Source organism: Pistacia vera, unplaced genomic scaffold (genome assembly GCF_008641045.1).
Source record: "Pistacia vera cultivar Batoury unplaced genomic scaffold, PisVer_v2 Contig124, whole genome shotgun sequence".
Taxonomy (NCBI): domain Eukaryota; kingdom Viridiplantae; phylum Streptophyta; class Magnoliopsida; order Sapindales; family Anacardiaceae; genus Pistacia; species Pistacia vera.
In genome coordinates, this window is record NW_022195293.1 from 1,252,956 (window position 1) to 1,280,791 (window position 27,836).

General features: G+C 32.7%; 1 pseudogene; it reads left to right on the plus strand.

The window, feature by feature from the left end:
• Positions 1-298: 298 nt before the first annotated feature.
• Positions 299-24,769, plus strand: LOC116118392 (annotated as a pseudogene).
• The last annotated feature ends 3,067 nt before the right edge of the window (positions 24,770-27,836 follow it).

Here is a 27,836-nt window from a genome sequence, read left to right on the forward strand (position 1 = left end):
CAATCCATTTTTTCTATAATTGAACGTAATATAATCATTGAGAACTTCCTTTTAATCTGGAAACATAAAAGGTTTACAATGTGAATGCAATTATTATAGACTAGAGTAGATAATTCATAGTGAATAAAGATGAGAAAAGAAAAATAGTTTTAGTAACTCTATTTTATTTTGCCAGATGGTTTTTTGTTTAATAAATATTGGTTTCTGGTGTCACTTTTTCAATGCAACAGGGCTTTACCAATTTTAGTAAATTTCATGGAGAATTTGGCCTTAGTACTAAAGATTTTAGTAAATTTCAATGCAACAAGTATTAAAATTTTAAAGATTTGTTTGTACATGTAGCATTAATCTTTATTAATTCACATAAGAAAGAAATAGTTTTTTAATATAATTTATCTATAAAAAATAGTAAAAAAAATAATTAAATGGATGTACAGTAATATAAAACAGGAATTTAATGGAACTAAAGTAGAGGACCAGCAGGTGGAGGAGACAAATTACGGTCCTACCGACCTCCTTTTCCTTGCCAATTTCCTGAAATAATAATATGGAAAAAAAAAATTCCTTCTTGAATCAATGAAATCAAATTTAATCGATGAGTGATGAGTGGCATTGAATTAAAATAGAAATAGATGAACTCCAATAATCTCAAAGGGTTTTTACTTGCTGTGGTCTCAAGTGCCTTTATAGGATCCAGTTTTATCATCATGAAGAAAGGCGTTAGGAAGGCTGGTGTCAACGGTACCAGTGCTCGTAACTTTCTTCTTCTTTTTTTATTTTTTATTTTTTGTAATTTTCAATATATGTATTGCTTTTAACATTTCTTGTTAGATTGATTTAATTTTTTTATTTAATTTAATTTTTTTAAAATTAAGGCTCTAGAGGATATGGTTATCTGTTAGAGCCACTATGGTGGATCGGCATGGTTACTAGTAAGTTTTTATTTTTTTAATTACGTTTGATTGCGCCTTTTTATTAATTTTTATTTATTATCATTATTATTTGTTTTTGTAGTGATTGCAAATTTTGTAGCTTATATTTATGCGCCTGCAGCGCTAGTTACTCCACTTGGTGCACTAAGTATCATTGTTAGGTGATTTGAGTTTATGAAGTTTTGTTCTTATTTTGTGGTGTTGTTTTCTTTACCCTAAGTTGTGGTGTCTGAAAATTATTTGCAAATGGGCAGTGCTGTTTTAGCGCATTTCTTATTGAAGGAGAAATTACAGAAGATGGGAATGTTGGGTTGTCTTTTATGTGTAGTGGGTTCTGTAGTGATTGTGCTTCATGCTCCACAAGAGGAATCTATTGATTCAGTTGAGGAAATCTGGGAACTAGCTACACAATCTGGTATGCTGCCCATCTTTCTTATTTCTTGGTTGTCGAATGTTCATCATCTATGATTCTAACTCATCTCCTGACTGGTTTATCTGTTCTTTTTTCCAGCAATTCTTTTGTATGTGGCCTCAATAGTAGCTGTAGCATTGGTATTGATCTTGTATTGTGCTCCTCAATATGGCCAAACCAACATAATGATCTATATAGGAATTTTCTCTGTAATTGGATCGTTGACGGTTAGTATTTGTGCCTCCTCACATTTTTGGATCATCCCAATGCGCTTAAAGAACCATGGTTTAATGTTTTTTTTTTTTTTTTTTTTTTCTTTTTTTTTTTTCTTTGTGGCGCAGGGTATGAGTGTTAAGCCTTGGATTGCAATAAGTTAACATTAGAGGAATAAAACAAGCCAAATATTTTCAGACATGGTTTTTGCAATGATTGCAATTACCTGTATCATCACACAATTGAACTATCTAACATGGTCAGTGTCTTATTTATTGTAAGAGTAATATTTAGGGTCATTGTTATTGCTAGCAGCTAAAGTTCTTATTAGAAGAGGTAGCTGTCCTATTATTGGCTGGCTGATTTGCTCTCTAAACTGATGGATTAGTGCTAGTGAACAGATGATATCAACTTTGTATGGTGTCTTTTAGGTTGTCATGTGGGACTCCATTAGGCAGAATGAAGACCTGATTTCTTGTACATTTCTCAAAAATTTTAAATCCTAGTATCTCCATGATGGTTATGCTCATGCTCCGGCCTGTGATAACATGATACATTATCTTAAAGCTTGAATGGTTGACCCTGTTTTCCAACTAGAAGTCAGAGGGTTTAGATCTCTTCAGGACCAAGTAATTTTTTTTTTGGATAAGTAAGCTTTTATAGAAAGGGGAAAGAATGTACAAAAGGCCTAAAGTTCGGCCAACCTACCTCAGGACAAGCCCTAGGTTAGGAGCAAAGGAATGATATATAAGTCTACCCTACTCTTCTCTTTTTCCCATTCCGCTTGTCAAAGGAATGGAACCAAGTAGAGATTTTTGCTTGGTTGTTTTGCCTCATTGGTAAAGAGTTTGATTTCGTGTTTTTTTTAATGATCCTAACCTAGGGAGGTGTCCTATGGTAGGCGGGATTTTGGTGTTCTCTTTTTCTTTCTTCTTGGTGTTTATCTCCCTTTGTGGTTTTAGATAAACACCTAGAGCGGATGGCTGTTTGTAGGCTTGTTTCTTTGTTTCCATTTTTCGGGGCATGTCCAAAATAGGTTGGTCGCCTTTTATTAGGCTTTTGTACATTCTTGTTTTTTTTTTTTAATATGATTACTTACTTATCAAAAAAAAAAAAAAAAAAAAAAAACCAAGTAGAGATTAAAGAATACAATGAATCCCACCTACCACAGGACATGCCCTAGGCTAGGTTCAAAAGTATCAGAGCACAAAACACATATGCATAAGCATTATCAATAAGAATTCCATAAACATGGACATTAACCAGGTAGGGCCCGTTAATGACACAAAGACAAAGCACTAGATCAATACCCCAAGACTTCCAATTGTCAAAGTAGCCTTTTCTAGCACAATCACCCGCCGGGATGTCATATAACCCAATCCCCTTACACGACAAAAAACCCATCACATAAATACAAACCATAAAATTACCTCCCATGGGATGTTTTAAAAATAGACATGAGGAGACCCCATTTCTCGGCAAGTCTTCTATTGTAGGTATTCTTTATGATCTTGCTAAGGTCCATAGCCCTCTCCCTCACCACATTCTTGATGGGAGTTGTAGAGCGTATGTGCATCCTTGCATTCCCCACCAAAAATCCGGCTATTCCTCTCTCTCCAAATAGAGTAAATGATGGCCCCCAAACTTAGCTTCCCTATAGAGTACTTTAGCTTTTTCTTCCCCCACCTACTAGCTATGTGCTCAACATAATCGTTCCAAGGCCGGGTGACATACCCAAGAGAAGAGAGCTCAAGGATTCGGTTCCAAATCCTTTGGGTGAAAGGACAAGCAAAAAAGAGATGATCGATCGTTTCTTGCCCATGATTACAAAAACAACACGCATTGCTAGAGGTTATTCCATACCTCATCAGTTTGTCCTTGGTCTGAAGCCGATCCTTACATGCCATCCATGTGATCGTGGAGTGTCGTGGAATGGCTGTTGGGAACCATACAAGGTGATGCCACTCCACTTGGCGTTGGTGCACACGAGTAACCTCCCAAGCCGATTTTATAGAGAACTTACTAGATGCATTAGGCTTCCAAACAACCAGGTCCTGGCCCTCCTTTGGATCAAAGTCGATAGAATCTTTCATGTCCATCAAAGCCCAAGAATTAGCTGTTGGCCATCGCCACCTTGTCCCATCCCAAATCTCACACACCTTAGCAAGATGTTGTAGGCCCGAATCATACACAATGCGGCTGCCATATCTATCCTTGAGAGGGCCTCTTAGGTGCCAATTATCCAGGACCAAGTAATTGGGGATATCATATCTCAAAAGTTTCCTAGTTTCAAGTTTAGAATAACTATTATCACTACAAAACCTAGACCATTTTTGGCAATTCTGAAGCAATCTTATTCCTCTTTCTTGGCCTTCAGTAGTCTATATTTTTATAACCTAAAGTCCTTTTGATTCCCGTAGTAAATATAAATTTAGAAATAATCTAAGGACATTATTTGGAAATATTCTATGTTTAAAATGTCAATTAATTGGAGAGAGCAACTAGAAAAATGCTGAATCATAAAAGTGGAGTGGGCTAAAAGACATGTTTTGACATGTCTCAACTTTTAGCTCTTTCATTTTGTTGTCTTATAGAGACATAAGTCCTCCTTATGGTGTGTGGTTATGAGGAGTAAATATGGCATTCATGTAAATGGTTGGGATTCTAAGATGGTGGCTAATGGATTCCCTTGAAGCCCTTGGAATCTATATCAAAATACTATTCTGTATTTCTTTCGCTAGAAGTAGGGAATTGGGTTATAATTTGCCATTTGGAATATGCTTGGCAGTAGGATAATCCTTTGTGTTGCATATTCTTATTATTTTTATGGAAATTCGAGATCTCATAATGTCTCTTATCAAATCTAGAGTGGTTTACGTGGTTGCCCTTTCCATAGTTGGAAGTTTAATTTTGACCTTTTTAGGAATTTGAATGAGATAATGTATCTATTAATGAGCTTAAATAGGATCAGAGAGATTTGAAGTTGGATTCACCTTGTTTTTTTTATGTAAATCTTATTTCTCTTGGTTGATTAATGATCCCTCCTACTCCTCTTTTTTGTTGGATAGAATAATTTGAAAGGCCAAAGTCCCTTGTAAGGCTCAAATTTTTGCTCACAATAGAATCAATACAGGTGGAGTTTTTCACTGAAGATTCCTTAATCTGTTCTTGACTCCCTCTTGGTGTGTTATTTAAAAGAAGCAAAACGAAGACTGTTTATTCCATCATTGTCCCTTGCTGTTGGTTTTTGGTTTAAACTGATTCAAATAGCAAAAATTTCTTGGGTCATTTCCAGCCTCGGATAAATTCTTTTTCTCAAAGTTCTTGGACTCTTTTGGCAGGATTAATAAAGCTAAAGTTGTGGAAATGTGTTGTTTTGTTATTGTTTTGGGTAATTTGGATTGAGGAATTGAAGGTTTTCTTTATATTAACAGAGAGAAAGACATCCCTTCTTTGTGGGATAGAGTTTGACATTTAGCTTCCCGAGTTTCATTGACAATAATTTAGAGATTCTTCCTTCATTAATAATTTATTTTAACTGGGAAAGAGTTTTATGGCATGATTACTATTTTGATTGTTGGGAGCTTTTGGTTTATTTTTGGTCATCTTTTTATGATTGTCCCCTTTGGGTTGTCTGGTGTACGTTGTGTAGGGGTGCAAAAATCCGGTTAACCGGACCAGAATACTGATATTTTGAACCAAACCGATTTTTCGGTTAAGGAGATAATTCAAACCGAAATCGAACCGAAATATCTCTTAAACCGATTATTAACCGAACCGATAATTTGGTTTGGTTACTGGTTAACCGGTTTTATAAAACAATCCCCATTCTCATGATGTCGAACCACCGTCACCAACTTTCTCGCAACGTCAAACCATCCACACTCCACCTTCTACCCCATCAACTCATATACAATCATGATATCTGAACTTTGTTGGATAGAGTGACCTTCCTAAAGAGAGAAAAATAAGAAGATTGGTGAATGAAAAAGCTTGCAAAACTGAGAAAGTTAAAAGAGATAAATCAAAGAATTTAACCGTATCAAACGAATGCTATTGAGTGTGGAGGCTGTTGTCGATTGAGATGTGAGAGAAGACTTGGAAAAAGAATAAAGTCGATTGTGATTGGGAAAAAAAATTGGTCGAGCAGCTACGACTAGGGTGGAAAGTTAGATTTAGGAAAAAAAAAATGGCTATTTGTAGTTGTAGGAGAAGAAGCAGTAAAGGGAGGAGAGAAACTGAGAGATGGTGGGGTATTGAAAACGTAAGGAGCAAGGAGTTATTGTATTTGACTTAAAGATGGTGAGAGCTCCAAAGAATTAAATGCACAGCAGGTGGCGTGCAGGGTGTCGTTGCTCTTTGTTAGTTTTTTAATTTTTTTTAATTTTTTATTCTTGAACTCTCTCTCTCTCTCTCTCTTTCGGTGGTTTCAAAATTATGGAAAAATCGGTTTTCGGTTAACCGGTTCAAAATTACAACTGAACCGTTAACCGAACCGATTTTTCGGTTTTCTTTATTTTAAAAATAGAAACCGAGCCGGTTATTTTGAAAAACCGATTTTTCAGACCGGTTTTGGTCCAGTTTTTCGGTTCGATTCGGTTTTCGGTTTTTTTTTTTTTGCAGCCCTAACGTTGTGTATACCTTTTTTCTTGTTTTCTCAAGCTTGTCTTTCTTTAGAGGATTGCTTATTCACTTTTGTTAGATCTTTTCTGTCATACATGTTTTGTAATTTCTTATCCAATAAAAAAAAAAAAAAAAAAAAAACACACATCAGGGTGACAGGGTGTTCTTCCCTCAAATTAATAATTATGTTCACTTAAGCCGTTATTATGTGCAAAAGCTATTTTGCCCCTGGACATGTTATTTTTCATTTTTTCAATATACTAATCAAAGTCACATGGTTATTTTGCTGTAAAGTTTTGAATGTATTCTTAGGGATTATGTGTCATTGTTTTGGATAGTAAGAATGGAGAGAAAATAAAGGAATTAGAGGAAGAAACAGATTATAGGGGGAGAGATCAAATATTTGTATTCAACAATCCATCAAAGTCTTACATACAACTATAATCTAAGTCCTTATTTATATGAAGGCTGGTCCTAAACAAAATAGGAAATATAAATATACTTGCAATAGCTCGTTGAATCTGACCTAAATAAAAAATTCAATTGTAGGGAATCAAATCTAAATATAACAAGTATTAAATATCTTATTTCCCTAAATTACTAGATCATACGTTCTGCATGATTCTCTCCTGTTAAGTAAAACTTGACTGCTGAAGCGTTGATTGGTAGAGAGGCACCATGTGTAAACTGAATGTAATCGATAGACTTGAAAACGCCAAATTTGATCTTACACTAGACATATGAAAGAGATCAACCAAAGGATAGGCATAATAATCCAGTCGCTTAGATAGAGGGGATTAGATCTCAGTGTGGCATCAACTTGATCAAGCTATAGTAAATAATCCAAAAAACTCCGTAGAAGAAACTACCAGAGGCTCAAAAATGCATTGGTGAGTATACATTGTTTTACAATTGATTACCAGATTGTAAGTTAATCTTGAAGACAAATTAGTGAACATCCAATTAATAAAAGGCTCAACAATGAAATCAATATTAATTTCTAGTTTAGGATCAATTTTAGCATGAGGTGATTTACTAATTTTAATATGGTCTTCAGTTTTAGCATCATATTCACCATCATGTTTAACCTTTCTTCAAGCATCATTCTCACTCATAGGACCAGTTTGACTCTTAGGATTCATTTTACGAGTAATTGGTAGACAAGATGGGTAAAATTTTGGAAAGGTGTCTGGGAAAGAGAAGAAATCAAGCCATTCTTGGATTAGGCAAAGTGGTATTTCAGTTGGTGGTAAAATTCTGACGTAACTAGTTTTGAGGGGTGATCAACTAGCTAAAGATGTTTGAATAACTGGGAAAACCTGTTGTAAAAGCTCTAAAAAATTATCCATTTTAGTTTATAGTTAGTTAAGTTGTCAATGAGGGAATTGAAATGGAAAATTAATATAATATGCTTTAATTTCATCCATAGTAAAGTTAGTATAGATCAGAAAAACAAAAAACAAGTATGTATGGTGATAAAATGTGACCTGGATTGGCAAGGTGTGGTCAGTGGTGAGGTATGACGTATTGGGTTGTCGCTTGTCTCTATGTTTTCATCATCATTTTCAAGTTTTTGTGACATTTTTTTTTTGGGTAGTAAGTGCCTATGAGGGAGTATGACACAAGAATAAATTGATCAGAAAGTAGATTTATTCATTGTAAGATAGATGTATATTGACAAGGATATAATCTTGGACCATTTATTCTAGCAAATCAAATTCATCTGATTCTATAATGTGATTTGACTGCTTAATGCCTTTAATCTACGCTTTTTTTTTTTTTTAATATAGAAATATTTTATTATAAAGAAAGAAAGAAAGAACAAAGGTGGACCAGCTGTCCGCTGTAAAGGGGCTATTTCCTAGGAAGGGTTAAAAAACTATACAAAAGGCTAAAAAAGGTGTGAATATAATCTGTGCAATAAAAAGAAAAAATGCACTGTTACTACTGTCCGGAATATCTCTCTTTTCTGCTATTGTGTAATTCACTGGTTATCTTTTAACAAGGTGTATGTGATATTGTTGAAAATGAGATTTAGATACTTTAATAATTGCCCAAATAGACTTTTAATGCATCTCTTAAGTGTGTTTGCAAAAGTTTTCCAGAATTGGAAGCATAATTGAATTTCTGATCTTATTCTTCCTGGAATTATTTAAGGTACTTCATGAACGTCAGAACACTCTTTTACACTATTTATCACTCTCATTCTCGTTGTGTGTATACAAAAGACAAAAAAAAAATGAGAAATAAATGGTTATTTTCTTATTCATTGTATTTTTCCTTTTGTACATGTGTCAGAATAGAGAGTTAAAAGAGTGTTTTTAGCATTTCTCAAGATACTTTATTAATCAGCATTCATTCTTGTTTCTCTAGGAAATCAATATATCTGATGTTTCTTAGGAGTTATGGATCAATTGGTGAACATATGATGATTTCGCTTTCACCTTTTTATTTCAAACTTATATAATGTCTGCTTATGATGATTTGGCTTTCATCTTTTCAGTGCCAACTTTCTATAATATCTGATTTTGGCATGGTTGCAGGCATTGGATACTTTCAACACAGCAGTTGTTTCTCCTATATATTACACTATGTTCACATCTTTTACAATATTCGTCAGTGCAATAATGTTTAAGGTAAAGCTCAGTCATTGCATACACTGCCATAGATAGGCATATTCAGGCAAGTCTCATGTATCATAATGTCTCTATTGTCTGTCTGGCTGCTCTAGGATTATTCTGGTCAAAGTGAAAGTAGCATAGCATCAGAGCTTTGTGGGTTTATCACTGTGTTATCGGGAACTACTGTATTGCATAGCACAAGAGAGCCAGATCCACCTTTTATTACAGGTACATGTCTCATGCATATTAGTGGGCAAACCTTTGATGTCTGTTGTAAATATATAATTTAGTAACCTGAGCACATTATTTTTAAGTAATGCCCGATACATATGCCATCTGTATATACTGTTTCTATAAGCTTAAATATAAATGTAATGAAATTCTGGATGTACTAGTGGACGTATAATTGAACTACATGAAAGAAAAAATTGTATTGCGTAAACGATGAATGTTTCTACATGTAAAATTAGCTTACAAAAGAAGTGTTATTAATGTAAGAATTTGCTGGTTTTGCAGAAAAGGCGAAGCTGTTTACTCATGAACAGTCTAATTTTCTTTCCCTTTATTTTGGTTTGATTTTCAGATAAGAATCATAAACGAAAGAAAAAGAATAATGATAGCTGAAACATAAGATAATAAAATAAGAGGAAGAATAACGGAAAAAGAGAAGATGAAGAGATGAAATTTTAAGAAAATGAGAAGTCGTCTTTCATGACCTACTACCCTTTATATATACATGTACATATTTATAAACTTTGATGGATAGTAAAAATAATAAAATATAGCTTGTTTATTTAACCCAATAAACCCAAACCCATAAGCTATAAAAGTCATTGATAATAAATAAGAATTTGAAAAAAGTTCATTAGTAGTCCGTCAATTAAAAAAAATGGTTTTTATGGGAGCAAGGGTGGTATTCAATCTGTGTTAGAAAAATCAAGTTGGGAGGAGGAATTCATAGTATAAAAGATTTCTATTTTTCTTTTTCTCGCCAGAAAAAAAAAAAATTTAATGGATTTGGTTCCGCATGAAGCTTATTTTATGTTGAACTCAGGATATAATGTGAAACAGAGACTGGATAGATATTCAAACTGAAGCTAATTTGCCTTGCAACTCTAATATGGTGCCCTGTTCCTTTCAAATTAGAAGCTTTATTCTACAAAATTGACCCTGAAGAAGCTTATGACCATGTATACTGGAATTACTTGGACTTTGTCTTGGAAGCTGAAGGTTTTTGTTAGTAAATGGAGAAGGTGTATTATAAAATACTTGTGTCTACGAATTTTTCTATCATTTATAATGGCTTTCGTAATATAATTTGGGGCTTGACACGTTATCTTGGTCAACACTTGGTTATAAAAATATGGTAGGGAGGGATCGAATTATCGTGCGTCATTTCAATGTTTTGATGATACTATTCTTTTCTTTTGGGAAGGACTTTACTGTGTCTAGTTTCTTTGATTGTTGGAGTAGTTAGATTGGTTTTGGGCCTAAAGTCTTTAAGTTGTCCAAGAGTGTTATTACTGGTGTTAATTTGCAAGATCAGGAAGCTGTTTCTTTGGGAAAGAGATTGGGTTGTGGTGTTGGTGAGTGGCTGTTGCACAAAGAGGTTCATCTGGAAAACAGATCAGGATGTAGCGTTGGTGAGTGCATGTAAACTACTGGAGTCTTCTTTTCATAGATAACCCTAGAAGGGTAAGCTATAAAACTCCATTCTCAAAAAATTGAAGAAAAAGATTGCATAGATGGAGCGTAGAGCATTTTTATATAAAATTGACTTTTAGTTTATTCGGTGTTTTTAATCTTATTTATACCTTATCTTTAAAAAGAAAATTATTATTTAATATTATCGATATCATTATATTACAGCTTATAGAATTAAACAATTTGGGAGGTTACAAGGGCTGCAATTAGGCCCAATTTGGAATGCTCAGTAAGAGGCTTTCTGAGAATGAATTATGTAATCATCCCATGCCTTTAGCCTCCCTTATAGTGAAGCAGAAAGAGTTAATGTTTTTGGAGAATAATTCTCTTTGGAGAGTAGGAATTTGAGTAGGATGAGGAGAACGAATAGTTTAGGAGAGTTGAGGATCTAATTCCTTCTTGGAACGAATCTCATATAAATTCAATTCCCTATTTTACTTAAAATTCCTTATTCCCTCCTTGATTCTTCTTTTAATTTGAATTCTACTTCTTTAATAATATATCACATAGATTATTTACTTGATGTAGAAGTAAGATCCTTACGATATTTACATAATTAGAGTCCTTGGAAAATTCAGGCACTACATATACCATATATTCTTAACTTTTATATCATACACTAATTTTTTTCCATTTTTTATTTTATTTCAGCAAACTACTATCAAAATTCAACTAAAATCTTGTTAAAGAGCTTTAACTGCCGCGTCCATAGTCATAATTTAATTTTCATTTTTATTTTATTTTTTATCATTATTTTATTTCGTACACCAAATCGTAAAAGGGATGTTATCATCTACTTCCTGAAGGACGAGCTAATTTTAACACCCCCACAATTTTCATAAAGTATTAAATAACCCTCTGAAGTTAAAATGACGTCTAATAAAGTCAATAAAAGCCAAATAGCCCAAGAGTATCTAGAGAATTATACAAATTACAATAAAAAAGTCAATTGGATCAAAGGTTTTTTAGGTAGTTAATCAAATAAGGAGGGGATTTTAGGTAATTTTTGGGCTCATGAGTTAGGCCTTGCCACTCTTTTTTATTTTTATTTTGATGTTCATGAGTTAAGGCGGATGGAAGAGTAAGGGGGTGTTTGTCTAAGCTATAAGCTAGTCAAACTAGCTTATAAGCTCTAAAATTAAATTGACGTATTTGTTTATAACTTTTTTGAACTTATAAGTTGAGCTTATAAGCCAAAAAAAATAAGTTGGAGAGAGATACTTTTTTTTTTTTTTTTTTTTTTGCTTATAAGCACTCTGATTATAAGCTAGTTTGACCAAGTATATTACCACATTATTCTTATTTAATTTTAAAATTTCATAGTATACCCTTATTTAATGTAGTACCATTTTTAGTTATTTTATAATAAAATATACTTATAAGTCACATTTTACCAAATACGTTAATTACTTATCAGTCACTTATAAGTACTTTAACCAAACACGTAATTACTTAAAATTTTAAATGCTAGCTAAAATTAGCTTATAAGCACTTATCGCTTATAAGTTAATTTTCATAAGCTCAGACAAACACCTCCTAAAGATTTCAATTGGGTTTGTCCAATTTAATAAAGGTTAATTAAGTTATATTATTTATATATGGACTAATTTTACAAAATATTTTAATTTGATCAATCATCAGTAATTAAAGTAAATTTAATCTGATTTTAAAAAAAAATTGAGTTTCACTGTACAACAAATTAAATAACCCAATGGTAATTTTGTATTTTGCATCATTTCAATTGCTAAAACTATCCAATCACTTTTATTAATATTAAAGAAAAGAAAACATTTTTACCAATGCCTACATGACCTCACATCACTTCTAGGGTTATTTTAGACATTATATATCATTTACTTCATCAATAGAAATCATAAAGACATTCAAGTCATTTTCTTCGACAAAGTCAACTTGGGGTCATGGGGTTAAAACGTTGTACTTTACGAAAATCATAGGGGTGTTGAAGTTAGCTCATCTCTTAGCGGGTGGATAATAATAACCCAACCAATAAGCTATATATATATAGATTTATTGATAACATCTTACAACATAATATTTATAAATTATAAACATAATAAAATATGATAATAAAAATTATATTTAAAATTTCTATAAATATATTTGATAATTAATGTTACTAAACTAATATATGAAAAGTAGAATTTGAAATTTCAAACTTAAAATTTATAATTCTCAAAATATTTCAAACTTAATATATTTATATATAATACATGAGATTGGGTTGGCAATATGAAAAAATAGACAGTGAGTACCATCTCCAACTTTTATTTCAAATTTTTAATTTATCTTTTATTAAAGCAATATTAAATGTTTTGAAAAGATTTAGCAAAATTTAATAGTATTGTAAATCATTTTTTTTTTTTTAAATTTATATATTTTTAGAGGTAAAAGTTGATATTCTTTTTTACAAAAACTCAAATATATATTTGTCAAAATTTTAATATGCTAAATTCAATAATTTTACCTAGTTCACTTATGTTGGGTAAATTCTAAATAATTAATGTATGTAACTTGGAGGTAAAATTTTAATATGCTAAATTCAATAATTTTGCCTAGTTTACTTATGTTGGGTAAATTCTAAATAATTAATGCATGTAACTTGGAGGTAAAATATATTGGATTTCATTGCAAGGGGTTAGGGGTTTGAGTTGTTTGTTTATCTTTTTTTTTTTTTTTTTTTTTTTTTTCCTTACAAAATGGAATTTTATAGGACAAAAATTGTCAATTAATCAAAAGTATGGGTATAAGAGTGAAGTCACTAATAACTCTATCGTACTGTTTAGTCAGGTCAGGTTTTAGTTATTTATGTCGAACCCTAATGGCAATCATGGTAAATCTAAGAAAAAAATGAAAATAGGAGAAGAAAGAAAGGGAGGAAGAGAAGGGAAAAAAAAAGAGAAGAAAATGAAGGAAGGATGAAAACTGGAGAAGAAAGAAAGCTAAAAAAGGAGATGGGATAAAGAACAAGGGGGAAAAGAAAGAAGGAAAAAATTAGAGGAGAAATAAAAAGTAAGGAATGGAACCTCGCCGCTTCTTTAAGACATATTTGGAACCTGTGTAATCATAGAAACCATACTTTGTGGGTCTGTTGGGTTCGAATTCATCTTTTGAGAAATAGAAGCATTTGGGACATCAGCATTCCCTAAAATTGTACATGGTCATGGAGACATGTCCTAAAAATAGGGAAATGGCTAGAAAGAATATCAAATATCGCATTGACAATGGTAATACCACCTCTCTTTGGTTTGATAACTGGCACCCAAATGGCCCCCTTGTTTGCATCTATGGGGAAATGATTATTTATGATGTAGGGATTGCTAAGGATGCTAAGGTGAGTTCTGTGATTGATGGATGCAATTGGAAGTGGCCAAGTGCCAATTCTTGGGCTCTTATTAATATGAGGAACTCTATGAATTTCACACCTGCCAATGTTGACCACAAGATTTGTTGGATACCCTCACCTTTGGGGGATTTCTCTACCAAATCGGCTTGGGAAGCTATTAGAGGAAGAAGAGCAAAAGTTGAGTGGTGTGACTTGGTGTGGTTCTCAAAGGCTATCCCAAGATACTCTATGATCTTATGGATGGCTATTAAGGAGAGATTACTTACAAAGGAAAGGTTGATGAGGTATGGGGCTACTACTAACGCTCATTGTTGCCTTTGTAACTCATCTATGGAATCTCTTGACCACTTATTTTTTGCATGCCCTTTTTCTAAGTCTATTTGGAGTAAGATCCTTATGCTTGCTGACCTTGGCTATGTGGTTCGACCCTAGCATTATTACATCCCCCATTTGGCAAGGAAATGGAAAGGTAAGAGACTAAAATTCACTTTGGGTAGGCTTTGTTTAAGGGCTACGGTTTATTGGATTTGGAAGGAGCGGAATTCGCGGATTTTTAGGGGTGACTATAAGGATTCCTTCACCATAATTGATGTTATCAAAAGTGTTGTGAGAGACAAAGTTATGGATCTTAGGAATGTCAAAGTATCCTATAGCAATAGGAAGTTGGTGAATGATTGGGGCCTGCCTAGATCTATTTTCAAAGATGTTCCTCAAGTTCCCGACACCGTTTGAAGACTGGATTACGGAGCGTTACACATAATGGTTTTTGCTTGGTTGTGTTTCTATCATTTGTAACGAGTTTGATATTGTGTTTTTCTTTTAAATGATCCTAACCTAGGGAGGTGTCCTATGGTAGGTGGAATTATTGTTGTTCTCTTTGCTTTCTTCTTGGTTTTTGTGGTTTAAGATTAACCCCAAGAGTGAATGGCCGTTTGTAGGCTTGTTTCCTTTGATTCCTATTTTGGGGCATGTCCCAAAATAGGCTGATCGCCCTTTTTCAGGCCTTTGTACATTCTTCTCTTTTTTTAATATATTTACTTACTTAACAAAAAAAAAAAAAAAAAAGTTACAATTGGTCATTAGGTGTACAAATTAAATTGAGTCAATTACTATTTTATCCTTATGTACCATATTGATTGTCAAAATTAAGAAAAAAGCTCTTTATATCAAATTGACAATTTTACCCTTTAAAATTGATATGATCACGTGCCTATGTTGGTAACAATGATAAATTTAATGTTAAACTTATGTAATGACTATTTTAGACTTAGAAGCTGAATAAGTTATATTTTGTTTGTTGCTCTTGGATTGTTTAGTTTATAATTTATATTAAATTAAGAAAGTTGAAAGTCCATTTTATTGTCCATTTGGAAACTATATATTTTCATTCAACTTTCTTGGGAAAATCGTCTCTTAAAATTTTCTATTCAATTCCTCATAACTATATTTTCCAAACCCGTTTTCTTATTAATCATAATACTAATCAGCAAACAACAAAACACAAACCCAATTTCTTTGAGACAAAAAAGCACATATTTCAAATACAAGCTCAATCGAACAAAATTATTTTAAGTAAACTAAAAACTCAATCAAAAAATATTATTTTATATAAACATATGCAAAACCATTATGCAAGACACTAAGTCAATCTACCACTTACTAGAAACGATTCAAGAAAAACATTGACATAAACCTTTTCAATCTAACAAGTCAACAAATACAAATCCATTAAACTCCCTATCACAATTAATCAACAAAAGTTTCATCTAATAAAAAAAAAAAAATTGAAATCGAAGAAGCTCCGGCCATCATTGATCCCAAAAATGAAGCCCACTCTTCAAACGTGGAGAAAAATTTTAAAGTCGAACGACATGCACCCACCCATAGTTTGCCATAAAGACAATTTGGTACCTAAAAGGTTTGAAAATGACAATTACCCACTTTCTGTCCAAATCTACTAGTAAAATCCGTTTAACTAAGGACAATATAAAAATTTTATATCCATTAATTTTAAATTAATCCATAAATCCCTAATTTTTTTATTTCATTTTTCTCTTCTCTCTCTTGTTTTCTTCTTCATCTCTCCCTTCTCTTCTTTCTTTTTCTCAGTCTTTTCCCTCCTCCCCTTCTCTTTTTTCCTTTTCTTCTCCCTCTTTTCCCCTCTGTTTCTTTCCTTTCTTCTCCCTCATTTTCCTCCTCCCCTTCTCTTTTTTCCTTTTTTCCTTTTCTCCTCCCTCTTTTCTCTTCTCTTTCTTTCCTATCTTCTTCGTCTTTTCCCTCCTTCCTTCTCTTTTTTCCTTTTCTTCTCCCCGTTTTCCCAAATTCTATTATTTCAATTTTCAACCCTTTCAATATCTACACTACTTCTACTTTCAACTAGAGGTGGAACTGGTTCTGGGTTCTATTGAGTGTTGATTTTGAATGTCACAGAAAATGGAAACAGTAGGAGGGAGTGATGAAGCCAGTTGAAGAAGTGCACAAACACACTCCAAAGCTTCGCATAAGTCATAATGGGGAGACATGATAATGATAAACAAATAGGCCACACATAAAATTGATGGTGACAAAATGACAGAGGCAAAGGTACTTCTCTATCTCTCCTTAAGAATGCTTTAATTACCTTTGAAAGTTGGTCAGGATTGAGTGCTAATCCCGATAAGAGCAATATCTTCCTTTCTGGTGTGAATGACAATGAGAAGATGGATCTCTTAAGTTTAATAGGTTTTTCCGAGGCTACTCTACCTATAAAATACTTAGGCGTACCCCTTATTACCTCTAAGTTAACCTTTGGGGATTGCCAACCTCTCTTGGATAAAATCTTGGCTCGGGTTACCACTTGGAGAAGTAGGTTTTTATCCTATGCGGGGAGGATTATTTTGATTAAGTCGATTCTTTGGAGTATCCAGATTTATTGGTCGTCTCTCTTTATTCTTCCTTCCAAAATTCAGAAGGAAATTGATGCTAGGTTGAGAGCTTTTCTTTGGTCCGGAGTTGATATGAATAGACACAAAGCTAGAATAGCTTGGGAAGAGGTATGTGTACCCAAAAATGAGGGCGGGCTTGGGTTTATGATTGGGAGGTTACAGGGCTGCAATTAGGCCCAATTTGGAATGCTCAGTAAGAGGCTTTGAGAATGAATTATGTAATCTCCCATGCCTTTAGCCTCCTTATAGTGAAGAGAAAGAGTATGTTTTTGGAGAATAATTCTCTTTGGAGAGTAGGAATTTGAGTAGGATGAGGAGAACGAATAGTTAGGAGAGGTGAGGATCTAATTCCTTCTTGGAACGAATCTCATATAAATTCAATTCCCTATTTTACATTAAAATTCTATTCCCTCCTTGATTCTTCTTTTAATTTGATCTATCTTTAAAATATATCACAGAATTATTTACTTGATGTAGAAGTAAGACTTACGTATTTACATAATTAGAGTCCTTGGAAAATTCAGGCACTACATATACCATATATTCTTAACTTTTATTCATACACTAATTTTTTTTCCATTTTTATTTTATTTCAGCAAACTACTATCAAAATTCAACTAAAATCTTGTTAAAGAGCTTTAACTGCCGCGTCCATGTCATAATTTAATTTAATTTTATTTTATTTTATTCATTATTTTATTTCGTACAACAAATCGTAAAAGGATGTATCATCTACTTCCTGAAGGACGAGCTAATTAACACCCCCACAATTTTCATAAAGTATTAAATAACCCTCTGAAGTTAAAATGACGTCTAATAAGTCAATAAAAGCCAAATAGCCCAAGAGTATCTAGAGAATTATACAATTACAATAAAAAAGTCAATTGGATCAAAGGTTTTTTAGGTAGTTTCAAATAAGGAGGGGATTTTAGGTAATTTTTGGGCTCATGAGTTAGGCCTTGCCACTTTTTTTATTTTATTTTGATGTTCATGAGTTAAGGCGGATGGAAGAGTAAGGGGGTGTTTGTCTAAGCTATAAGCTAGTCAAACTAGCTTATAAGCTCTAAAATTAAATGACGTATTGTTTATAACTTTTTGAACTATAAGTTGAGCTTATAAGCCAAAAAAAATAAGTTGGAGAGAGATACTTTTTTTTTTTTTTTTTTTTTTGCTTATAAGACTCTGATATAAGCTAGTTTGACCAAGTATATACCAATTATTCTTATTTAATTTTAAAATTTCATAGTATACCCTTATTTAATGTGTACCATTTTTAGTTATTTTATAATAAAATATACTTATAAGTACATTTACCAAATACGTTAATTACTTATCAGTCACTTATAAGTACTTTAACCAACAAGTAATTACTTAAAATTTTAAATGCTAGCTAAATAGATTATAAGCAATTATCGCTTATAATTAATTTTTAAGCTCAGACACACCTCCTAAAGATTTCAATGGGTTTGTCCAATTTAATAAGGTTAATTAAGTTATATTATTAATAGGACTAATTTTAAAAAAATTTTAATTTGATCAATCATCAGTAATTAAAGTAAATTTAATCTGATTTTAAAAAAAAATTGAGTTTCACTGTACAACAAATTAAATAACCAATGGTAATTTTGTATTTTGCATCATTCAATTGCTAAAACTATCCAATCACTTTTATTAATTTAAAGAAAAGAAAACATTTTTACCAATGCCTACATGAATCACATCACTTCTAGGGTTATTTTAGACATTATATATCATTTACTCATCAATAGAAATCATAAAGAAATTAAGTCATTTTTCTTCGACAAAGTCAACACTGGGGTCATGGGTTAAAAAGTTGTACTTTACGAAAATCATAGGGGTGTTGAGTTAGCTCATCTCTTAGCGGGTGGATAATAATAACCCAACCAATAAGCTATATATATAGATTTATTGATAACATCTTACAACATAATATTTATAAATTATAAACATATAAAATATGATAATTAAAATATATTTAAAATTTCTAAAATATATTTGATAATTAATGTACTAAACTAATATATGAAAGTAGAATTTGAAATTTCAAACTTAAAATTTATAATTCTCAAAATATTTCAAACTTAATATATTTATATATAATACATGGATTGGGTTGGCAATATGAAAAAATAGACAGTGGTACCATCTCCAACTTTTATTTCAAATTTTTAATTTATTCTTTTAAAAATATTAAATGTTTTGAAAAGATTTAGCAAAATTTAATAGATTGTAAATCATTTTTTTTTTTTAAATTATATATTTTAGAGGTAAAAGTGATTTCTTTTAAAAAACTCAAATATATTTGTCAATTTATATGTAAATTCAAATTTTACCTAGTTCATTATGTGGGTAAATTCTAAATATTAATGTATGAACTTGGAGGTAAAATTTAATATGCTAAATTCAATAATTTTGCCAGTTACTTATGTTGGGTAAATTCTAAATAATTAATGCATGTAACTTGGAGGTAAAATATATTGGATTTATTGCAAGGGGTTAGGGGTTTGAGTTGTTTGTTTATCTTTTTTTTTTTTTTTTTTTTTTTTCTACAAAATGGAATTTTATAGGACAAAAAATTGTCAATAATCAAAGTATGGGTATAAGAGTGAAGTCACTAATAACTCATCGTAATGTTTAGTCAGGTCAGGTTTAGTATTTATGTCGAACCCTAATGGCAATCATGGTAAATTCAAGAAAAAAATGAAAATAGGAGAAGAAGAAAGGGAGGAGAGAAGGGAAAAAAAAAGAGAAGAAAATGAAGGAAGGATGAAAACTGGAGAAGAAAGAAAGCTAAAAAAGGAGATGGGATAAAGACAAGGGGAAAAGAAAGAAGGAAAAAATTAGAGGAGAAATAAAAAGTAAGGATGGAACTCGCCGCTTCTTTAAGACATATTTGGAACCTGTGTAATCATAGAAACCATACTTTGTGGGTCTGTGGGTTCGAATTCATCTTTTGAGAAATAGAAGCATTTGGGACATCAGCATTCCTAAAATTGTACATGGTCATGGAGACATGTCCCAAAAATAGGGAATGGCTAGATATCAAATATCGATTGACAATGGTATACCACCTCTCTTGTTTGATAACTGGCACCCAAATGGCCCCCTTGTTTGCATTATGGGGAAATGATTATTTGTGTAGGGTGCTAAGGATGCTAAGGTGAGTTCGTGTTGATGGATGCATGGAAGTGGCCAAGTGCCAATTCTTGGGCTTATTAATATGAGGACTCTATGAATTTCACACCTGCCAATGTTGACCACAAGATTGTTGGATACCTCACTTTGGGGGATTTCTTACCAAATCGGCTTGGGAAGCTATTAGGGAAGAGAGCAAAAGTTGAGTGGTGTGACTTGGGTGGTTCTCAAGGCTATCCCAAGATACTCTATGATCTTATGGATGGTATTAAGGAGAGATCTTACAAAGGAAAGGTTGATGAGGTATGGGGCACTACTAACGCTCATGTTGCCTTTGTAACTCATCTATGGAATCTCTTGACACTATTTTTTGCATGCCCTTTTTCTAAGTCTATTTGGAGTAAGATCCTTATGCTTGCTGACCTTGGCTATGTGGTTCGACCCTAGCATTTTACATCCCCCATTTGGCAAGGAAATGGAAAGGTAAGAGAATAAAATCACTTTGGGTAGGCTTTGTTTAAGGGCTACGGTTATTGGATTTGGAAGAGGCGAATTCGCGGATTTTTAGTGTGAATATAGGCTTCCTCTGATTTTGGCATGGTTGCAGGCATTGGATACTTTCAACACAGCAGTTGTTTCTCCTATATATTACGCTATGTTCACATCTTTTACAATATTCGCCAGTGCAATAATGTTTAAGGTAAAGCTCAGTTATCGCATACACTGCCATAGATACGCATATTCAGGCAAGTCTTATGTATCATAATGTCTCTAATTGTCTGTCTGGCTGCTCTAGGATTATTCTGGTCAAAGTGCAAGTAGCGTAGCATCAGAGCTTTGTGGGTTTATCACTGTGTTATCGGGAACTACTGTATTGCATAGCACAAGAGAGCCAGATCCACCTTTTATTACAGGTACATGTCTCATGCATATCAGTGGGCAAACCTTTGATGTCTGTTGTAAATATATAATTTAGCAACCTGAGCACATTATATTTAAGTAATGCCTGGTACATATGCCATCTGTATATACTGTTTCTAAAAGCTTAAATATAAATGTAATGAAATTCTGGATGTACTAGTGGAAGTATAATTGAACTACATGGAAGAAAAAATTGTAGTACGTAAACGGTGAATGCTTCTACAGGTAAAATTAGCATACAAAAGAAGTGTTTTTAATTTAAGAATTTGCTGCTTTTGCAGATATGGCGAAACTGTTTACTCATGAACACTCTAATTTTCTTTCCCTTTATTTTGGTTTGATTTTCAGATAAGAATCATAAAAGAAAGAAAAAGGATAATGATAGTTGAAACATAAAATAATAAATTAAGAGGAAGAATAATGGAAAAAAGAGAAGATGAAGAGATGAAATTTTAAGAAAATGAAAAGTCAGTCTTTTATGACCTACTACTCTTTATATATATGTACATATTTATAAGCTTTGATGGGCAGTAAAAATAATAAAATATAGCATCATTTGACCCAATAAACCCAAACCCATAAACTATAAAAGTCATTGATAATAAATAAGAATTTGAAAAAAGTTAACTAGTAAGTCCATCAATGAAAAAAAAAAAAAAAAAGTGTTTATGGGAGCAAGGGTGGTTATTCAGTATTAGATCTGTGTTAGAAAAGTCAAGTTGGGAGGAGGAATTCATGGTATAAAAGATTTCAATTTTTCTTTTTCTCACCAGAAAAAAAATTAATGGATCTGGTTCTGCATGAAGCTTACTTTATGTGGAACTTAGGATATAATGTGAAACATAGACTGGATAGATATTCAAACTGAAGCTAATTTGCGTTGTTTTAGCAGGAAATATTGGAATAGTTGTTTCTGATCATTGCCCAATAAGATTAGATTTCAACTCTGAGATGGTGTCCTTTTCCTTGAAAATGAAGCCTATGACCATGTATATTGAAATTACTTGGACTATTTAAAAGACGTGACCTGTTATCTTGGTCAATACTTGGTTATAAAAGTACGGTAGATAGGGATCAAATTATGGTGCCTCATTTCAATGTTTTGATGATACTTTATTCTTTTCTTTTGGGAAGGACTTTACTGTGTCTAGTTTCTTTGATTGTTGGAGTATTTAGATTGGTTTTGGGCCTCTTTAAGTTGTCAAAGAGTGTTATTGTTGGTGTTAATTTGCAAGATCAGGAAGCTGTTTCTTTGGCAAAGAGTTTGGGTTGTAGTGTTGGTGATTGGCTGTTGCATAAAGTGGTTCATCTGAAAAATAGATCAGGATGTAGTGTTAGTGAGTGGATGTAAACTACTGGAGTCTTCTTTTCGTAGATAACCCTGGAAGGGTAAGCTATAGAACCCCATTCTCAAAAAATTGAAGAAAAAGATTGCATAGCTGGAATGTAGAGCATTTTTATATAAAATGGGCTTTCAGTTTATTCGGTGTTTTTAGTCTTATTTATTTCTTATCTTTTTTTTTTAAATAATTTATTATTTAATAATATCGTCATCGTTATATTGCAGCTTATAGAATTAAACAATTTTCTAAGTGATTTCTTGTGGGATGGGACTATGGAGTTGAAGGAAAATAACTGCAGTTGGAAAAATGTTTCTTGGTCTTGGGGAGTAGGAATGGCAAAAAAACCCACCAGGTTGTTTCAACTTAGTTTGGGTGGGTATTTATGACCACATTTTATTTTCTATAACATTTGTTTTTAATAAATCATAATTTTGATATACAAATAATTTACGTGCATTTATTGAATATTATTAAAAACCTTTTATTATTATATATTAGAATAAATGCATTTTCATATATACTAAAAGTCTTCAAAAACTTTTATTAAAACAATGTGATGAGTTACTCCTTACCCAGACAAACACACCAACCTAACCCACCTCTGAAATTTCAAGTGATGGTTTGGGGTTTAATGCATTCAAATCAAACACTTTGCTATCCCTCCTTAGTGAAGAGAAGTATGGCTTTGTTGGGTAATGCCATTGGAGATTTCTGTTGGAATACAATTCTCTTTGGTCTGGGTTTATTATAAGTACAATGTCTTCTTGGTAATGGGTGTGATTGTAGGGACGACTAATACATGTCGAGGTCCTCAGAAAGCTATAGTTCTTTGTTTTTCTCTCATTTTGAGTTATGCTGTTGGGAATGACCAGAAAATCTTTTTTGGGAGGATTTATTTGTTAGTTAATTCTCTGCTTTGTATGTGTTTCCTTGCTTACACATTATTGGCTTCTCAACGAGTTTCTAACAAAAGTTCTTTGTTTTATGTTTACCTTGTATAGTGTGGAATTTTAATTTATAAGGACTTTTGAGTGGTTTGTATTGATGATTGTCTTCTCTTTTTTGTGTTGCTTGACAATTGTACTTTGAAAATTTTGAAGAAGGATCCTAGAGTTTGGAGGCTTGCTTCAAGCTGTTTTGTAGTATAAAACATTTTTTTTATTGGCTTATCGTTGATTCACCACTGTATCACTTTCAACTGGCTTCAATGATGTGAGCGGCTAAAGTTGTGCCTGAAGTTCAATTTTTTATTTTTACTTTTTGTGTTTACTCCATGGGGGGATTAATAATTGTGATGTTTTTCAAAAACAATGGCCCAAGGTTTGATTATCCCTTGATTGATGTTTTATGTGTAAAACGAGGCTGAGAGTATTTGATCATTTGTTCCTTCAGTGCCCAATCGTTCTATATTTTTTGTTTAAGCTATATGACGAAGGTAGATTTTCTTTAGGTTTTTCAAACACTAAATTCTCGTGTCTTTGTTGAGGACCATTGAGCTTTTTATAGTATATATAAATAGAACTATCACTTCTGTTGTTGAAATCCTACTGAGATTGCTATTTTTGATACTGGTCTTGATGAAAGAATGGGAAAAGGAGACTCAACATATAATAGCTCAAACATTTATTTGATAATCCTGAACATGCAGATCTTTATACTCCATTATCTCCGAAAGTATCATGGTACATCCAAGGCAATGGGGAAGTCTGTAAGCAGAAGGATGAAGATGGGTCACCTCCTAGTTTTGTCACAATTCTCCGGCAAGACTATTTCAAGTAAAAGAAATATGCATGGGACATGAAAATTTTGTGCTTGGGCCCATCAAAATACAGCTGGAGAATTCTTATATGATTGTGCATGCGGAATATGTGGTAATATTTTGTCCACAATTTTTCTTATCCTTCTTCCTTTTCATCATCGTGTCAGATCAAATTATCTGAGTCATTTGGTGCAAAGTCGTGTAGCTATAGGGAGTTATTTGTTCAGCTTATTAATTTTCATTTTATTTTTTAACACCTCTTGACACTCCATTTTTGCGACTTGTAGCTACATCTTATTTCTTTGTAGAAACAAAGTGCAGGCTTGGAATACACTAATCCATGTAGGTCAGTGTTTGTAATATCATTTTTTGCATCTCATCTGGAAGAAATTGGTAAAATACTGTATCTTTTTGGTAAATTCGGTATTGATTGATAAGATCTCTGTTAGGGTGAGACTGGTTCCCAGAAATGAAGAAAGTTGTCCAACTGTGACTTGTCTGTTATCAGGCTATTTCTTTCTCAACGGGGCATGTCCTATATTAGAATCATATTATGATACGAATTCAGTACGTTATAATTGTGAGAGTTGTAATATTGCAATTCCTATTAATTTTTTTTATTTTTTTGTTACTTTCATATCATATACTACTAGAGCTCGTTGTTCCAAAAAGTTGTAGGAATTTATATCTTGGTAGTATGGTTGCTCCTGGTGATATGCATTAGAATGGTGAATGTTCTTGTAATCTTTGAACATTTCCCGGTATTATAATTTTTTTATTTTTTATTTTATCTCCATTGTCCATAAACAGAATTGTTATTTCTCTCTTTCATAATTATTTATTATATATTTTTTTAACAAAATAAAGTTATAAAACAAATTTCTTTTATGTAAATATTTGTGGCTCAAAAGGTGCTAACTACGGTGTCATGTTTGGTTTGTGAATTAGAAATGTTTGGAATTTTCGTTTTATGAATGAAAATCAATGAAATGAAGTATTATAAATGAATTGAATAGGATTGCATTGTTTGGTTGTAAAAATTTTGATGGAATGAAAAAAATAAATTGTTTTTTTTTTTTTTTTATTTGAAAATACCCTCAGTTTATGTACATATAATTGGAAAATTTTGAAAAATCTTCAAACCAGTCAACGTCGGACAACAGAATTCTTTTGTGCTAATGGCGTCACCGCTGGTGCGTGCAATATCATCGATTGGTGATATATTGATCTGGGCAAATCTTGGTCGTCGAACAACAGCGGTATGATGACATGCGGTAGCCATGGCCAAGGACCATCACCTGTGATGTCAATGTGTCAATTCAAGTGGTTGGAATCGATCTAGATCGACGAGCTCTGATCTCTCATGCGTTGGTGGTGATGTGAGAATACTGATAGAATGTCGTTAGGCAATGACTTTGATCGGTTTGAAAATTTTAAATTAATTTTTTTAAAATTTTATTAAATTTTTTTGGTATAAAGTAATTAATATTTTGATAAAACAATTATTAACTATAAAATGATTTAAAATTAAATAAATTGATTTACTTCAACTCTAAAGCAAAATAATAAAGATTAAATCACAATATAATCTCATAAATTTGCCCTCACAACATTGAGGTAACAACTCACAATTGGTCAAACAAAAAAATTTATTAGAAACCAATTACAAGCTATCACGTTAGAGTGAAAATTTAACTCATCTCTCAGGGATGGATAATAATAACCAAACCAATAAGCTATATATATATATATATATAACATCTGCCAACATAATATTTATAAATTATAAACGTAATAAAATATGTTGACAAAATTATATTTAAAATTTCTATAAATATATTTGATATTTAAAAATATTAAATCTAATATATCAAAAAAATTCTTAAATATATTTGATAATTGATGATACTAAATTAATATATGTAAAGTAGGATTTGAAATTTTAAACTTAAAATTTATAATTCTCAAAATATTTCAAATTTAATATATTTATCTATAATACATGAGATCTGGTTGGCAATATGATAAAATAGATAGCGGGTACTATCTCCAACTTTTATTTCAAATTTTTTATTTATCTTTTTATTAAAAATTAAATTTTGTGAAAAAGATTTAGCAAAATTTAATAGTATTGTAAATTAAAAATATATATTTTTTAAAATTTATATATTTTTAGAGGTAAAAATTGATATTCTTTTCTACAAAAACTCAGATATATATTTGTCAAAATTTTAATATGCTAAATTCAATAATTTTACCTAGTTTACTTATGTTGGGTAAATTCTAAATAATCAATGTATGTAACTTGGTGGTAAAATATATTGGATTTCATTGCAAGGGGTTAGGGGTTTGAGTTGTTTGTTTATCCTTTATTTTTTTTTTCCCTTACAAAAACAGTCAATTAATCAAAAGTATGGGTATAAAAGTGAAGTCACTAATAACTCTATCGTAGTGTTTAATCGGGTTAGGTTTCTGTAGATGCAAAAAATCTACCGTCATGAAAATAGGGTCTGTCCCGTGAGGTTGAAGCCACTGACAATCCGCTGAACTTGCACACATGAAAGGGCAAGCGTGAAGCTTTCGAAAAACACCGGGGTGATGTTTACCGTAGGCACCCCGACGCTCAAGTCAGCAAGGCTGAAAGAGATTATTTGATAAGAATTAAGGAGATGAAGAATTACCAGGAGTCTTGTCGGAATTTAGGACTACGGCAGAGGCGTCAGGTTCTTTGGACCAAGAACTTTAGGAGCAAATAGATGGTTTTGAGTAGTGTAGATTGACTATGAGAGATTGCCTCTTAATGAGAGAGCAAGCTTCTGTTTTTATAGTGAACCCAAGGGGTTGAAATCCTAGTAGGATATTGAGTTTTTTTTTTTGTGAGATAATCCCTATCATGAAAGATATATGATTTCTTGACTTTATCAGATTAAGTTTAATAGTTTTATTAAGATTTTGAATCTTGGTAGAAGAGGAAATAGAATGGGATTCTGATTTCCTATTTATAGATTGTTGCAGGCTAATGGACTGAAACCCAGTTTAGCTTTACTTATAGGATAGCCCAACTCATAGAGTGGGTAGTTCGCAAGGTGATTTTAAGTGTAAGCCTAATCGGGATTGGGTTGAAGCCTTGGGCCGTGACATGTTTATTTCGTTATTGGGTCTCGTCAAGCCCAAGACGATTTTTGGCCCTAACAGTTAGCCCCCCACTCTCTAAGTTAAAGAGTATTTAGCTTAGAGAGTAGATTTAATCGAATGAGTGCAGACTGAGTGGATTAATGATAGTAGCTCGTTAGGTCGGATGGATCGTTGTGTGGATTGGGTCAATGACTTGTCGATTTGAGGTGCAAGTCCTTCAATCAGTCTAGGCTAATTGAATGTGTAAATCTATAAATCGGTCTGGGCCGATCAAAGGTGTAAACTCGTGAATCAGGCAGGGCCGATCTGAAGGTGTAAACTCGTGAATCGAGTAGGGTCGATTCGAAGGTGTAAACTCGTGAATTGGGCAGGATCGATCCGAAGGTGTAAACTCGTGAATCGGGCAGGGTCGATTCGAAGGTGTAAACTCGTGAATCGAGTAGGGTCGATTCGAAAGTGTAAATCCGTGAATCGGGCAGGGCTGATCCGAAGGTGTAATCCGTGAATCGGGTAGGGTCGATCCGAAAGTGTAAATCAGTGGATCGAGCAGGGCTGATCTGAAGGTGTAAATCCGTGAATCGAGCAAGGTCAATCCGAAGGTGTAAATCTGTGGATCAGGCAGGGCCGATCCGAAGGTGTAAATTCGTAGATGAAGTAGGGTCGATCCAAAGGTATAAATCCGTGGATCGGGCAAGGTCGATCCGAAGGTGTAAATCCATGGATCGAGCA